Source organism: Callithrix jacchus, chromosome 18, assembly GCF_049354715.1.
Source record: "Callithrix jacchus isolate 240 chromosome 18, calJac240_pri, whole genome shotgun sequence".
NCBI lineage: Eukaryota > Metazoa > Chordata > Mammalia > Primates > Cebidae > Callithrix > Callithrix jacchus.
In genome coordinates, this window is record NC_133519.1 from 46,384,889 (window position 1) to 46,400,497 (window position 15,609).

General features: G+C 33.6%; 1 protein-coding gene and 2 long non-coding RNA genes across 8 annotated transcripts in view; 1 reads left to right on the forward strand and 2 right to left on the reverse strand.

Annotated features, from left to right (window-relative positions):
- Nucleotides 1–14,390, reverse strand: part of LOC144580104 (uncharacterized) — a 34,988-nt gene extending 20,598 nt beyond the window's left edge. Inside the window, exon 1 of the long non-coding RNA XR_013529035.1 lies at nt 14,332–14,390. This is a non-coding gene — a long non-coding RNA (uncharacterized LOC144580104). The remainder of the gene's footprint in view (nt 1–14,331) is intronic.
- The window catches only part of LOC118149139 (uncharacterized), a 429,176-nt gene that overhangs the window by 266,228 nt on the left and 147,339 nt on the right, over nt 1–15,609 (reverse strand). The gene's annotated exons all lie outside the window — the stretch shown is intronic.
- The window catches only part of LOC118149138 (uncharacterized), a 39,969-nt gene continuing 38,876 nt past the window's right edge, over nt 14,517–15,609 (forward strand). For all 6 annotated transcript variants that reach the window (XR_013529029.1, XR_004736375.3, XR_004736372.3 and 3 more), the window contains exons 1-2: nt 14,517–14,560; nt 15,032–15,297. This is a non-coding gene — a long non-coding RNA (uncharacterized LOC118149138). The remainder of the gene's footprint in view (nt 14,561–15,031; nt 15,298–15,609) is intronic.

The following is a 15,609-nucleotide window of genomic DNA, read 5'->3' on the forward strand; positions in this document are numbered from 1 at the left end:
TTGTAAAATACTAGAACATGTCAAACCAATCTATTTTGATAGAAATCTTTATAAATGAAGAAATGGAAGAAATATTCATGAAGGAACTTTTTAGGCCAAGGGGTATCTTCTATATTTTGATAGCAGGGTGGTTTACAGAGTTGTAAGAATTTATTTAAATGCATTACAGAAGGCACCCAATACATATGTATTTTTACTTTATGTAAAATAGTTATCAATAAAAAATTAAAATACAAGTACATGAGTAATTAGTTCTTAATAAAAAGCCAAGTGTTACTGTTAGAATTTAGTGTAATGAAAGAAAGTGCTCAACTTAGAATCTGTACTGCAACCAAGCAAGGATAAATTTACCCAAATACTAATTTCAGTTCATCCACTGTCTTGTTTAAAAGATGAACAAAACACAATCTTGGACAGAACCAAGTGTGTGTCATCATCACTGACCTATTCAGTGCTAATTAAGACATTTTCACAACATCCACACATTTACTCTCCAATATTGCCTCCACGCACTCCAGCAATTTTATTTCACTAAGCTTTTCAACTATCTCCTGTCATATTTCCAAATCCCTCCACCTCAATTTCATTATTTTTACACAAGTATGGATAACAAAGTTCTCATATTTTCAAAGAAAAAGTTTTAAAATAGAAAAGGTTCTTTGGGGGCAGGTTATTATTTTAATTTTTTTTTTTTTTCAGTTTCTTGCCACTAAATATGCAAAACACAGGTACAGTGCTTAAAGCCATTCTTTCCTAATCCTTTCTGATTACGGTGTAACAGGATTCTCTACTACTAATTGCAATGTAACCATCTGTGTTTTTACTCATATCCAGTCTTTTGCAGCCACCTACACATTCCAATGAGCTTCTTTTCCACTTATGATTACACACATTTCCCTTTATTGACTCTTTTTCTCACAGAATCCCTACAGACCCCAGGCTCTTCTACTCTCCTTCTAACAACCAAATTTCTTCAAAAAGTGTTTAAATTTACTTTTTCTCTTTCTCTGCTACCTCAAAGCATCTTATTACATCCTCACTTTCATTCTACTTATTTAAACAAAGCTAGTTTTATTATATCCATGACAAGGAATTCAGTGGACAAGTTTCAATTACAAATTTCACTCCCTCAAAATGTTGACGTCTTTCTTCTGAAACATTTATTTGTTTTGCATTCCCTGAAACACATTCACCTGGTTTTCCATCTGTGTCTCTGGCTGCATATCACACACTCTTCCTTTGCTTACCGGTTAGTTGAGAAACCATTAGAACTATAATTAAGGCCTTCTAATTTCACTCCTTAAAGGCTTCACAGATGAAGGCCTCTACTCTCATGTAACCTACTGTTATACTGAAGTCTTCAAGATCTATTTCTATAGTCCAGATCTAGATCTTGAAACACACACCTTTATAATTAACTATTTCTTTTTTTCTTTTTTGAGATGGGGTTTCACCATATTGGTCAGGCTGGTGTCAAACTCCTGACCTCATGATCCACCCACCTCAGCCTCCCAAAGTGCTGGGATTACAGGCGTCAGCCACCGAACTATTTCTTAGAACCTGACACACGTATTTTACTGGCACCTCAAATAGAAGTTGTACCAAATAACACTCTTTGTTCTAATGAATTTTAAGCAACCATTCTTTCATTCAGGTTTATAAGCTCTCAGTATTGCTTTTTTAAATAAATCATCCCTTCACTGAGTTCCACAGTTTCAAGAATTCTACTTTCCTCGCAACTCCTACAAAGGTTTAGTTCTCCTGTGTTATACCCCAGAAAGTCTGTGGTTCTTCCCTCTTATATTATTTTTCACTTATTTAACCTACAACTATAAATTCTGACTTTAATGTAAACTTAATGTGGATGCAGTGTCCACTTCAACCACTTCTCTAGCCTCAGTCCTCATTCAAGTCCATATCCCATAGCAGGAACTGAAAAATATATACTGAATTAACTAATTAAAAATTTGTTCATCACATCCTACATAAAAGCCTAGGAGGAAATATAATCCACATGTGTACTAACTTCATGTTTGTTCAATTTGATTTGGGGAAGATGACAATTTGTTTTGCCATCTACATTTTAGCAATAAAATACAGAAAATTGTTAGTTAATAATAGCATTGCGACATTGACAGTTTCTGCAAGAGCAGATTAAATATAATAATGGGGGAAATCCATGTTGCATGGTGTTAAGGTGTGTGGTTCATTAAGCAGTGAAAGCAATTGATAATTATGTTATTTTGAGAAATACAATGATGAAAGGATAGACAAACCCAAGATAGTAATTTGAATAGAAGACCAAGGAAGGTATTCATTGAAAACATATTTTTTGCTTATACTCTATTTCATACATTTTACTTTGTGCTAGTAATATAATGATGAGAAAGACACTGTACCACCTTCTATGAATTCCTTGTCTGGAAGTATAAATTAGAAGTGAATTAGTAATTTTAATACAATGTCACAAGTAGTAAGCTAAGGCAAATAAACTACTGCAAGATTCTCAAAGGATATTATTTCAGAAGGAGAAAATTTTAGGGACAATGAGAATAATAATGAAAAAAATCTGTAGTAATTCAAGAGAGGGATAATAATGACTTAAAATATATAGAAACAATTAAAATAGAAATAGTCCTTGCTGGGAATGAGGAATACACAAGACCAAGAAAGACTATTCCAGGGTTGCCAGAAACAAACAAACAAAAGAAACAGAGGTACCTGGAGCCACAGGCCAAGGGAAGAGAGCACTGGAGACAGAAGGAGAAATCAACAAAAACCGATGTTGAAGATATCAACTAAAGATGCAAATCTGAGTGTATTATTTAACAAGGATGTGATTATTATTGGTAATGCACTTAGAAGATATAAAAAATATTTTTAAATGTTTTTCCCTATAAAAATAAGATCTTATTAGCAAATTAGAGATTGGATAATGTGAGAATGAAAATGTAATGCAGTTGTGGAATCGGTAAGAGCAACAGGATAAAAAACTCCAAGTGCTCTAAAATGAAGAATATTTCTAAAAATTGACCAGGAGATGTACAGATAGACCATAGGTAATGTATAACTCACAAAATAATTCATGCATAAATTATCAGACATTGAGTACATTAAACATTTATTTCACTTAATAGTATTTTGAGATTCGTACAGTGAGTTTCCCTGTGTGGGGAAAAGCCAACAAGTTCAATAAAAGCAAGGGATTTCTGTTACTGCAGTCACTTTATTGAACACTAAGTAGAAACATGAGAAGTATTAGTCGTAGGAATTAGATCAGTGTCAAGATGTATTGACCAAGAATCATAATGACTATGCTATATGATTACATAAAGGAGTAACTTTACCCTAGAACAAAAATTTGAATTTTTTTCTAAGTTAAAATAGGCAGAACTTGCACTAAAAATAAGTAGAGAGTTTTAATTTTTTTTAAGTCATTTAATTCTTACTTTCACATCAGCCACACGACAGTATACAAAATAATATGAGCAGACAAGATGGGACTGCCCAATAAATAATTGTGGTATCGTTTAAAAAATGCTCTTTTAAAATGTTTTCACATGTTCCCGTTATCAATATGAAATCTTTGCTTGATAAGGACATACATATCAAATAAGCTATAAATGTAAATTATAAATGTATTTAATACACCTTTTAAGAAACATTCAAAAGAAAAACTAACATTAAGAAAACTAATTACTATTCAGTAATGTGACCTTAGGATTTTTCTGACTTTACATTTATTTAAAAATTTACAAAATATTAAACCTTACTTGCAATTACATTGCAAAAACACAGCTGAAGAAATAAACACATAAATTGCGTTCTGTCATATGCACAAATATATGCAGCTTTAAATACCCAGAGCATACACAGAATGCTCATGTAGTGTAAACAAAAAAATAATGAATCTGGCTGAAGCTACTGTAAATATTATGATATTCAATTTCATTTTTAATTTAACTAGAATATACCAAGGATAATTTGCATCCCTCAGTGTTGTTTATAATCTAGTTAGAAAATCCTTTTGCTCTAGCTCTGCTTCCGAGTTTTTGCTTTTGTTCTTAAGAATTTAATTATAAACATTCTCAAGTATAGAAAAATAAGCATCTACCTGACAAATCAGTTTTATAGGTTTTTCAAGAATACCAAACAGTCTGACCATTAATTAGGCAACTTTTTCTAAAATAAATTATGTTTCTGTAAAATTAAAATCAAGTAGAAAATGTTTTATCATCTTCCTCAGTGATTTTAAAGACAGTCAAGTTTATATTTACTGCCCTGTAAATATGTGGATTTAATAATATATATATATATATATAGAAAATATGAAATTTATAACTTATTTGATTAAGGCAATGCATTTGTATATTACACTGTGTTCTTCAATGTGCTTTTGTATATATACATGCAGTATTCTTCAGAAGTACAAGTATAATTAATAAAACTTTTCATATGTAATTTAAGCACCATATATGCAAATGTTGGGTAAATGGAAATAAAAGATTCAGTTTCAAAGTAGAATTCCAGTACACATTTAGGTGAACAAATTTGTTAGAATTATTACTGAATTAGTATTTTTGCATTATTATTAGAAGACTATAAGAGTTATGATATAATAATGAGAATTTGTTAGCAGAAAACACATCAATATTTAGATGAACAAATGTGATTTTCACAATATTATAGCAATTTATGATAAGGTTTGGATAGCTATAAAAAGAAACAAATTGCAATGTATTACATGTGCTGTCCTAGAAATCCCAGGCACTATTATAGTCACCCCTTATCTGAGGTTTTGTTTTCCATTGTTGCAGTTACCTACAGTCAACATAGTTTAAAAATATTATATGGAAAAATCCATAAGTAAACCATTATAAGTTTGAAATTTTCTCTGTAGCGTGATGAAATGTCACACTGCCCCTCTCCCTCCCATCTGAGACATGAACCATCTCTTTGTCAAGGATGTCTATGCTATGTAGGCTACTAGCCCCTTAGTTCCAGGAAGGTAATCAGATCGAATGTATCAATAGTACAGTGAATGCTAGTCTTCAAATAACCCTTATTTTACCTAGTATCTCCAAAGTGCAAGGGTAGTGATGTGGCATATTGTTATAATCATTCTATTTTATTATTGGTGAGGTTAATCTGTTACTCTGGCTAATTTATAAATTAAACTTTATCATAAGTGGGTATACATTTAAAAAAAACATCATATATGGATAATTCAGTACTATTCCTATTTCAGACATCCACTGAGGGTCTCACAATGTATCCCCGATGGATAAAGGAGAACTATTATAATTATTACTGTTTCTAAAAGGAAAAATACATTATATGTGATGACACTAGATTTTCAATTATATATAGAAAACATTATAGAAACATTAACACAAAACATTTTTCTGGATAACATAATTTATTCTAATCTTTCTTAGAATTTGATGGTATAAACTATTTGAGTTTAAGTAGTGTTATTGTTACTTTTGTCTAATCACATAATATTAGATTTTGATAACTTTTCTGTGGAAAATTCAATATAAATTTTTATCAGTATTTTGTTTTTGATAGATTTTGGCTATTTGTGGTTATGTTTTTGGCTCTATATTTAGTATATACTTTGCTCTTTAGAGTTGGTGCCATGTGTATTCTACAGTAATCTATAATTTCTTACAACTATAAATGTGAGAATATTTTAAGGGCCTTAGTAATCAGTATTGATCACTTAATTCTACAAATTTTAAATTGCTTGGTAAAAACTGAGAAACCTAAATACAGTAATAAATAATGTAGATGCAGCATGAATATAATACTTTGATGTTATATGGCCAACTATTTAGTGAAAGAGACATGTATACAAAACATGTTACAAAACTGCTATAGCTTGCTATAACTGATAGGGTAACTACAGTCAACAAAAAATTACTGTACATTTTTAAATAACTCAAAGCGTGTAATGGGATTGTTTATAACACAAAGAGGGAAAAATATCTGAGATGATATATACCTTTTACCCTGATATTATTATTATGTATTGCAAGCCAGAATAAAGATATCACATGTATTCCATAAACATATATACCTACTATGCACACACAAAAATTATAAATAAAAATGAAATCTATATTACAAAATAAAATATAAATTATATTTTAATATATATTATATATAATATCTAAGTATAATATGCCTATTATGTATATAATATACACCTATACTTATAATTATTCCTGTTTTTGTAAGGCAAAATTTTTTATGTTATATGTGATGGCTTTAGATTTTCAATTACAGATAGAAAACATATTTCTGGATAACCTAATTCATTCTAATCTAATATATATATATATATTTATATATATTCTAATCATATATATATATATATATATATATATATATATATATATACCTGATAAGGGAGGCAATTATTTAGAACAGTTTGCGAGAGTTTTACTCCACTAAACTGACAAAATTTTGACTTGACTAATTTATGTTAGTAAGGTATTTATAATTTTATAATTACATTGTGTTGTGTCCAGAAACTGCAGGTGGTAAAGAAAACTAAAAATCCCAGATAAACTCTTTGCAGCGAATAGATGCAGTAAGTAAATGGTGTAACCATAAGAATGAATCATACATTTATATGATATCTGTGAGCCCTGGATTTGCATTCTGATTGCTGACTTGCTAGAAAATATTAGAAAATAAAGTAAGAGCATTTGGATTTTCTTTCTTTTAAAAAAAAGCACAACTTTGGGGAAAAATTAAGAAGAATTATTTTACCTAGAAAATGTAACAGCATCCAATTCAGCCGAAAAGAATGTAACTCTTCTGTCAGACTAAACCTTGAGTAAGTTTATAAGGATACATATGACTTTATCATGTATTGCTCATAGTGAATTTCGGGCAAAATATTTTTTCATAGCTCTTCTCTTCCACAGAAAAGATCACTTCTCCTATAAATTAATGACCATTTAAATCATAAAATACTGCATTTATCTTCAGATTTTTCTTTACCACAAACCATGGGATCCTTTTCATATTCACTTTTGCTTCTCATCTAACTCTCTTTTAGACTGGAGTATTGGTAACTGGTAATTTCTTTAAGAACTTTTGCTGGAATATTATTGATTTAAACTAAGGCTCCTGTTTTCTCCACATCCTCTACAACATTTATTATCTTTCATATTTTTTATAATAATCATTTTGATACTAACCTCTGTGAGGTTATATATCATTGTGGTTTTAATTTGGATTTCACTAATAATGAGAGATACTGACCATTTTTTTCATAAATGTTCACCATTTGTTTTTGTTTTTGCTTGTTTTTAAATAAAAGCAAGTTTATTAGGAAAGCAAAGGAATAAAGAATGGCTACTCCATAGGCAGAGCAGCACTGTTTGCTATTTGCATATTTCCCTTTGAGAAATGTCTATGCAGGTAATTTGCCCATTTTCAATTGTACTTTTGTTGTTGCTGTTTGTTTTTGTGCTATTGCATTGTTTGAGTTACTTATGTGTTTGGGATATTGACCCTTTACAAGATATTCAGCTTATTAATGTTTTCTTCCATTCTGTAGATTGCCTCACATTCTGTTTTTATTGTTCTTTGTTTTATGAGATTCCACCTTTTGATATTTGGTTTGTTGCCCTAACTTTTAGGATCAAATCCAAATAAAATAAAATAAAAATTATTGCCCAGACCAATGTTGTATAGTTTTCCCCTATAATATCCTCCAGTGATTTTTTTTTTTGAGTCAGGTCTTATATTTAAGTCTTTGATGCATTTTGAGTTGATTTTATTATGTGGCATGAGATGGGTTCTAATTTAATTTCTCTGCATATGGATATTCCAGTTATTCCAACATCCTTTCCTGAAAAGACTGCTCTTTTGCCTTTGTATATTCTTGACACATTTGTCAAAATTCAACTGTCTATAAATGAGTGGATGCACTTCCAGGTTCTTTGCTCTGTTCCATTGGTCTACATGTCTACAGCAGGGATGTGGAGAAAAGGGAATCCTGGTACACTGATTTTTGGCAACATGGATAAACGTGAAGGCTATTATGTTAAGTGAAATAAACCAGGCATAGAAAAACAAAAGCTGCATGATCTCACTTCTGTTTGTAATCTAAAATGATTCAAACACATAGAAACAGAGATCAGAATGGTGTTTATCAGAGATTGGGCAGTGAGGGAAGTGGAGAGATGCTGGTCAAAAGGTAGAATGTTTCACTTAGGAGAAATTAAGGATAAGTTTTTTAAGTGATGGACAGGTTTATTAGCTTGATTCAATCATTCCACGTTGTATATATACATAATAGCATATTTTGTTCCCCATAAATATATACAGTTATCATTTGCCAATATCTAAAAAAATAATGAAAATAAAGATAGCTGGCATTCTTTATAATTACATTTCATCCTATGGTTCATATTTTTCATTGAGTTCCGAGTTTTCAACTTCTATTTTACAGTACAGGAAATGGGCAATGAATCAGAATATTTTAGGAGTCATACTCAATATAAGAAAGAGTATAATCAGCCTATTTCAGAAGCATAGCTTTTCCTGAGATTTATATATAAATCACATTGTGTGCTTTATTGCAATAATATGTAAATACACAAACATACTTCAGAACATTCTTGATGTTTGTGATAAAATAAGAGTAAATATTATAATAAAACTTTTATAATCATATTTGTACCAAGTGTGAGTATCTCTAAGGAAAATAGGATATATTTAAAATTTGATGGGTCTTCTAAAAGCAAATATATGTGAAATATGTTTTTGCAGTTTGAACAGTTTCTACAAATGAATTTCCCATATTCCTTACATCTTTTGAGATCAAATATTTCTAATTAAACTGTAAGTATATGTCTTTCAGAGGCACAGTGAACTAAAGATAAGCAAATTCAGGTGATGACTGTGCAGTTCTGGGAACTAAAGTCATTATTTAATGTTAGACATTTGTATTGATTAGTTTGTTCTGTCTACATGCTACAAAATAAAAAGTAAAAAAATAAGTACCATAACTACATTGTATCATTTGGATTTAAATTTCAATGTATATGTGTTTATTAAAATGTTAGTAATAGACTATTTAGTTTAAAAGGTTAGTTCACAAATATTTATTAAATTCTACCTTATTCTAGAAAATGTGCTAAGTACTGTAAACTAATCTATAAATATTTCTAATAAGCAAGACCAACTTTTAAAAATGTATACACTGTAAGCAAGACCAACTTTTAAAAATGCATACATTAAAACTGTTTGTATGCATATAATAACAAATGTACACAGTAAAATTTGTGTAATTATTAAATTAATGTGTTGAAGTCAGAGAGAAGAACACTTACTCTGGTCTCAGAAGACCCCTAGACACATGTGTGGACAGACTCATAGAGGCTGAGTAGGAGTCAGTTGGGTGAAGATGGGCTGAGGAGAACCCAGGCAAAGTGACCAGAATGACCACAGACATGGAAATGTGACTTAGATTAATGTAGGGGCTTACTATAAGTTACAAAATAATACTTTAACATAAATTACAGACCTGAGAGTGAAGAGCTAAGTCTGATTTGTTGGTAGGGAACAATTCATGAATAGCCTTTACATCATGCTAACTCTATAGGAATTTATCAGTGGTTCCGAAACTTTAGAATAGCTAAGAGTAATCTGGGCTATTTTTAAAATACAGAGTACCATGATCTACTCTCAGACATTTTAGTGCGTTTTAATGTAAGTCAGAGGTGGAGTTTACAAATGTCTATCTTTATCAGGTAAGCAAGATGATCCTTAGTTATGTGGTTTTGATAATCAGTCGTCAAAGGATTTTAAACAGGAGAAGTGACATTTAGAAAGATTACTCTCTTTGTAATGTGAAAAATGGATATGAGATAAACAATATTGTCTTAGAGGAATTAGTTGTAATCTAATACAGTAATTCTGATGAGACATAAAGCATTACATTATGGCAGTAGGCCAGAAACAAACAGGAGAAATAGATTCTAAAATAATTGAGAAATTTATATTTATGAAACATAAGGATTTTTCAATTTAAGAGATGAAGAGAATGCCTGCTAGTCCTCTGGCTCCTGTACTTGGCTAGGTAGTCATTACATTAAATTAAATAAGGCAAATGGCAAATTTCTGGGATTAAGTTGGTGGATTTGTCATATATTTCTCTCTTCTCATATGAAATTCAAGATAAATTGTTTTACGTAAGTAAATAAATAAATGTAGCAACACTCAAACCATCTATAAATTTAAAAGTGGAGGAATTTTTTGAAAGGTAAACTGCAAGCAGAGAACAACAACCAGACATGTAGGAGAGGTTTTCTTCCATGGGAGATGGAAAGGCACCGAGGAGCTCCAAGGACAGATACAGAAGCAGCTCGGAGGTGACTGCGTGCATATGGCAAACACCAGACTAACTAGGTGATGTAGATACTTCATTTCCGGTTACAGAGTTCAATCCAGATAAAGACCTCTTCTGTCACCCAGAACCTCTGCATCTTAGACAGCAGCATTCCCCAAACTTTTTAACACTGGGGCCCAGTTTTGTGGAAGACAATGTTTGTATGGACTGGGTCAGGTAAGGTGGGGGGATGGTTTATGGATGATTAAAGTTCATTTTTATTGTGTACTTTTTTTTATTATTATTACATTGTAATATATAGTGAAATAATTATACAACACACCATAATGTAGAATGAGTGGGAGTCCTGGTCTTGTTTTCCATCCACTAGATGGTCCCATATGGGGCAATGGGAGACAGTGACACCGAAGTGTGTTGCAAGGTCCAGACTACTCCACAATCTCGTTTTGGTTGCTGTCGCTGCAGAAAACCCTCCTTCACAAAGATAGGAAGTGGAGATGGAAGCAGACTTTTCAGTGGTTTTGTGGCAATCTCAGAGTATTTCACCTTGACTTTAATCCAGAATGTCTGAAGTTTCAAATATGCTTTTAAGATCACTGCCATCTGCAATCTCAAGCAATTGATCCTCTTCTAGCAGACAGAGTCAGTTCATCTGGCTTATTCACATACGGTTTGTGACTCCATTCCTCCCCAGTTTGGGTGTCTTTTGTAGTTAGAATAATGCTCAAACTCTTCTGAAAGTTGAGATAGGTGACCATGTACCAGCTGGCAAAAAGAATGCCCTGGCTCAGTGTCTTTCAAAATCTCGGCTAATGTTTGAAACATGTCAAAAATCCCAATGTTCACTCATCACTCCCATAATTCCAGTTTGGCTTTGAATGCAGTCACTTTATCCGGCACCTTGAATAGAGTTGTTCTCTCCCAAAGTGACAGACTGTGTTCATTGAGCAGGTTGAATGTGTCACACAAATAAGCAAGTTCTGCAACCATTCTGTGTCACTGAAATATGCTGCTAGTAGTGACAGTTTTTCTAAAAGAAATCTCTGGAGTGACCCTTGTAACTCAAAAACTCATGCCAGTGATTGACCTTTAGAAAGCCATCTCACTCCTGCGTATGGGAGAAACGCGCGTGCTCTCTGCACATCTCCTCATGGAGCTGCACAAACAGATGCAAGTTAAGGGCATGTGTAATACTTGATGTGGTTGATAATTTTAATCATATCCTGTCAAAGATTGTTAGGTTCTGGTGACATTTTTAGACTAGCCAGCATTTCTCTATGGAAGACACAGTGCACAGACCCACATTCAGAAGCGACCTCTTTGACCTGAGTAGTGAGACCAGAAAGCCATCCAGTCATGGCAGCTGCGCCACCTGTGCATTTAGTGACACAAAATGACCAGTTATTTTTTTCCTGCTATGTAATCATGCAAAGACATGAATAGTTCTTCAGCTGTGGTGTGGGTTGCCAACAAAAGTGCACATAACGCATCTTCATGAACATCCTCTAGAAAAATATATCACATAAAACTAACATTATTGCCCTGTGGTCAACATTGGTAGACTCATCAGTCTGAATTGTGTATCACAGTAACTCATTTATTCTTCTCTATCAATTGTGCCTCAATATCTTCTGCTGTTTCATCAATTCACTTAGTTACTGTGTTAGCCAAAATAGGAACACGTGTCACCGTTGAACTGCAGCTTCTCCTAAAAGTTCATGACAAATGTCCTTTGCAGCAGGCAGGATCAAGTCTTCCCTTATAGTAAAGGGCTTCTTAGCTTTAGCGCTCTGGTTAGCCACTTAAATGACGCTCTCAGTGCAGACACGTTTAATGAAGCAGTAGCCTTCAATAATTGCTTCTGTTCTTCGTGTTCACATGTTTTTCCTTGAGAAGCTCCAAAGGCTTGTCTTTTATTGCATGGTGTTTGTCTCCTTGCAGAGCAACATGTGGTGAAGCAGTTTTGAACTCTGGTGGCTTCTTCACTGGATGGCCAGTCACCACATATTATATAGAGAGGACCTGGATAATGTGAGTCATCTGTTGTAATGAACCGATAATTTAAGTAGGACTCTTGGTATTTCCTTTCAAATGCAGCTTTTTGTTGGCAGTCTTAGAGTCTTCTGCTGTCTCATAATTGGGTCTTTTCCTTGTTTCAAAGAAGCTCTCCAGTGATATTTGCTTTTTACTCATTTGGGCTAGTGTTAGTTTGTAGGCTTACCAGTGCTGTGACTGAGACAATTGCATAGTGTGGGAAAGAGGCATAGAGTGAAGTGGTAAATAAAATAAAGAGTGGGCCACAAGTGGACTAAAATAAGTGTCGGATTCTGACATAAAGCCTGCCACCAGATGCATCCATACCATTGAAGTACATCAACTCACTGGCCACTATAAAGCCCACCACTACATGCAGCTTAATTGCTGCTTGCAATTTTGATATGAGTTTGCAAGCAGTTTGTTTATCAAGGTCTCTGGGCAGTCAGATCTCTCTGTTAATGTTAATTTGTATTGGCAGCCACTCTGCAGTGTTGCATCACTGCCTCAGCTCCACCTCGGATCATCGGGCATTAGATTCTCATTAGGAGCATGCAACTGAGATCCCTTGATGTGCAGTTTGCAATAGGGACTGTGCTCCTATAAAAATCTAATGTTGCCGCTGGTCTGACAAAGGTCAGAGCTCAGGTGGTAATGCAAGCAACGGAGGTCGGCTGTAAATGAAGATGAAGCTTTGCACGCTCACCTGCCACTCACCTCCTGCCATGTGCCCTGGTTTCTAATAGGCCACAGACCTCTACTGGTCTGTGCCATGGGATTTGGGGATTCCTGTTAGACAGAAGTAATTCATAGGTTTTTGTGTGGGTTAAAGAAGTATATGTGTGCTCTGGAGGCAAGGAGATACAGGGAAATTTAATAACCAGGCAATTACTTACTAAGGTAACCTCCCCTATGGTTACTTTAGTGTGGCATATTATCTAACTGCACACTTGGGATATATAGAAGGATATGCTATTGTTTGTTCAGAGACCTGAATAGGCAGAAGCAAAAGTTTCATCAAATATCAGTGCAAAATAAAGATAGTACGTACATGAGTAAAAGTTACACCTTATTAGAGAATTAGGGGATTCAAGAGGAGGGACACATCTCGAGATACAATTTTATTTTGAGTATGTCATTTCAGGTGAATGTAGAAAAATTTTAAAAAGATTATAAAAGACTGTTCAGTAAAATAATATATAAGTTCTAATCTCAAGAAATAGAATAGAGCTGAATAAATTATTTTCCTCAAACGTCTTTGTTATTATCATGAGACCCTATGTTTTCAACATTTTTGATTTCTACTATTGGTCCTCACTTTCATCTATGAGCCTTAGAATTTAACAAAATGCAGCACAAGAAAAGTTAGCAAATAGCAATGTCAATTTTGGGGCAACTATTCATAGATTTGACGTGATGGTATCATCATAAGAAATCTTCGTTTAATGTTTCATAGTTTACAAGGTGTTTTTACACGGAAATCTTATCTGTTCTTGCCATGTAGTTTACAATGTTATCAGAACAGTATTATTATCCCCCTTTCAAATTTAATGCAATTCAGATTCAAAATCCCAAATGTCTTTCTTTGCCATATAACCAATGATAACATACCTTATTTTCATAAAAAGTATCTTGTTAAGTACTGTGTGTTTGCCTGAAATCAGGGCTTAGAATCAGAGTTCCCTGGGTGATAGAAGCAGGATGCAAAGGGCTGATAAATCCAAGCACAAGATTGTGCTAAATATGGTAAAGAACATGGAGCTTAAAACTGGGGGTTGCAGTAGACCTAGGTCAAGAAACAGATCTGGAGTAAAGGTGATGAAACAGCGAATCAGGACACAGCAACACTGAAAGGCAACTGGAGGGAGAGAGCGTGTTTACAGGAAACACACAATCTCTGGATCAGGAAACAAACAGCTTACCACTGCTCATGGAGAATCTCAGTACTTGCTCCCCAAATCCTGAGCCTCCCTCATGGAATGACACAGTGAGAGCCAAATGTCTACTTGTTCCTGTGTCATAGGAACCCTGCTGTTAGGTGATTCAGACCTCACAGAGGGCAGCTGGTGTGTGGGCCCAATGTCCCATAACTGAAAGAAAGATGCCTAGATCTTTACTGCCCTGGGATATGAACAAATGGCTCTACGGAAGGTGAGTGTTTTATCTCTATGGAGTAATACTTTGTCTCTTGCTAAGGCAATCATTCTTAAATCAAGCTTGCCAGTGTTTTTTTTTTTTTTTTTTTTTTTTTTTGTCAGAAAGCACAGGCCTTGAAAAACAAAAAATATTTATAAAGAACTGTCCCCTAAAATTGGTGACCAAAGGAGCAAGGAAGGAGAATGCATCTTCACTGAAGCCTCCAGGGTTGAGATTTGTCAGATAGTTCCTAGACTGCTTATTAAGCTCTTTAGCTACAAAAAAGTCCTTGTTTCATTCCATTCTTGTAACATTCTTATTTTCATTAACTTTATCATTTCCTCTCAATTATGTCTTTATTCAACTGCCTTTCCACAAAATATTCATCTTATCTGCTGTGGAAATTCTTGCAGACATGGTCACCACATTGAAAATGTACCTTCACTTCCTATTGCTTGAGCCCAACTACTGGCTGTTCATTTCCAGGTACTCCGAAAGGGATAGCAGCAACGAGACCACCTCTAAAATCTGTGGACTGGACCTCTGATTTAACACAGGAACAAGGAAAAGAATAAGAAAGCAGTCATGCAAAGGGTCCCATCACCATGGGGAAGCTATACGCTTTAATGCTCTATCTGATCCAAAGCATATTTTTCTTTCCCTTTAAGAAGTTTTGATTACTTAAAAGAGCTCAGAATATTAAGGGCATCTATGCACCTTCAGAAACAGTAAACTGTCGATGAATATGCTGAGTAAGTTCTAAACTCAAGTTGGCAAGTCATTACTATATAAAAATTTATAACGTGTATCATATTTTTAAATACAAGACTATTTTTTATTTGAGACAGAGTTTCCGTTGTGTCGCCCAGGCTAAAGTGAAATACGAGACTATGACTGAGCATTGTTAACAAACATACTATTTTGCTTATCAGAGTTGAGTGGTAGTTTTAAGAAGTTAGTTTCTGCCAAAGCTTTAAAAAGATGAAAGGACTTACAACACTGTCAGACACAGCTAAGAAAAGCTTAAAAATAACTGACAAAAGAGGAGGCCCAAGAGACTTTAT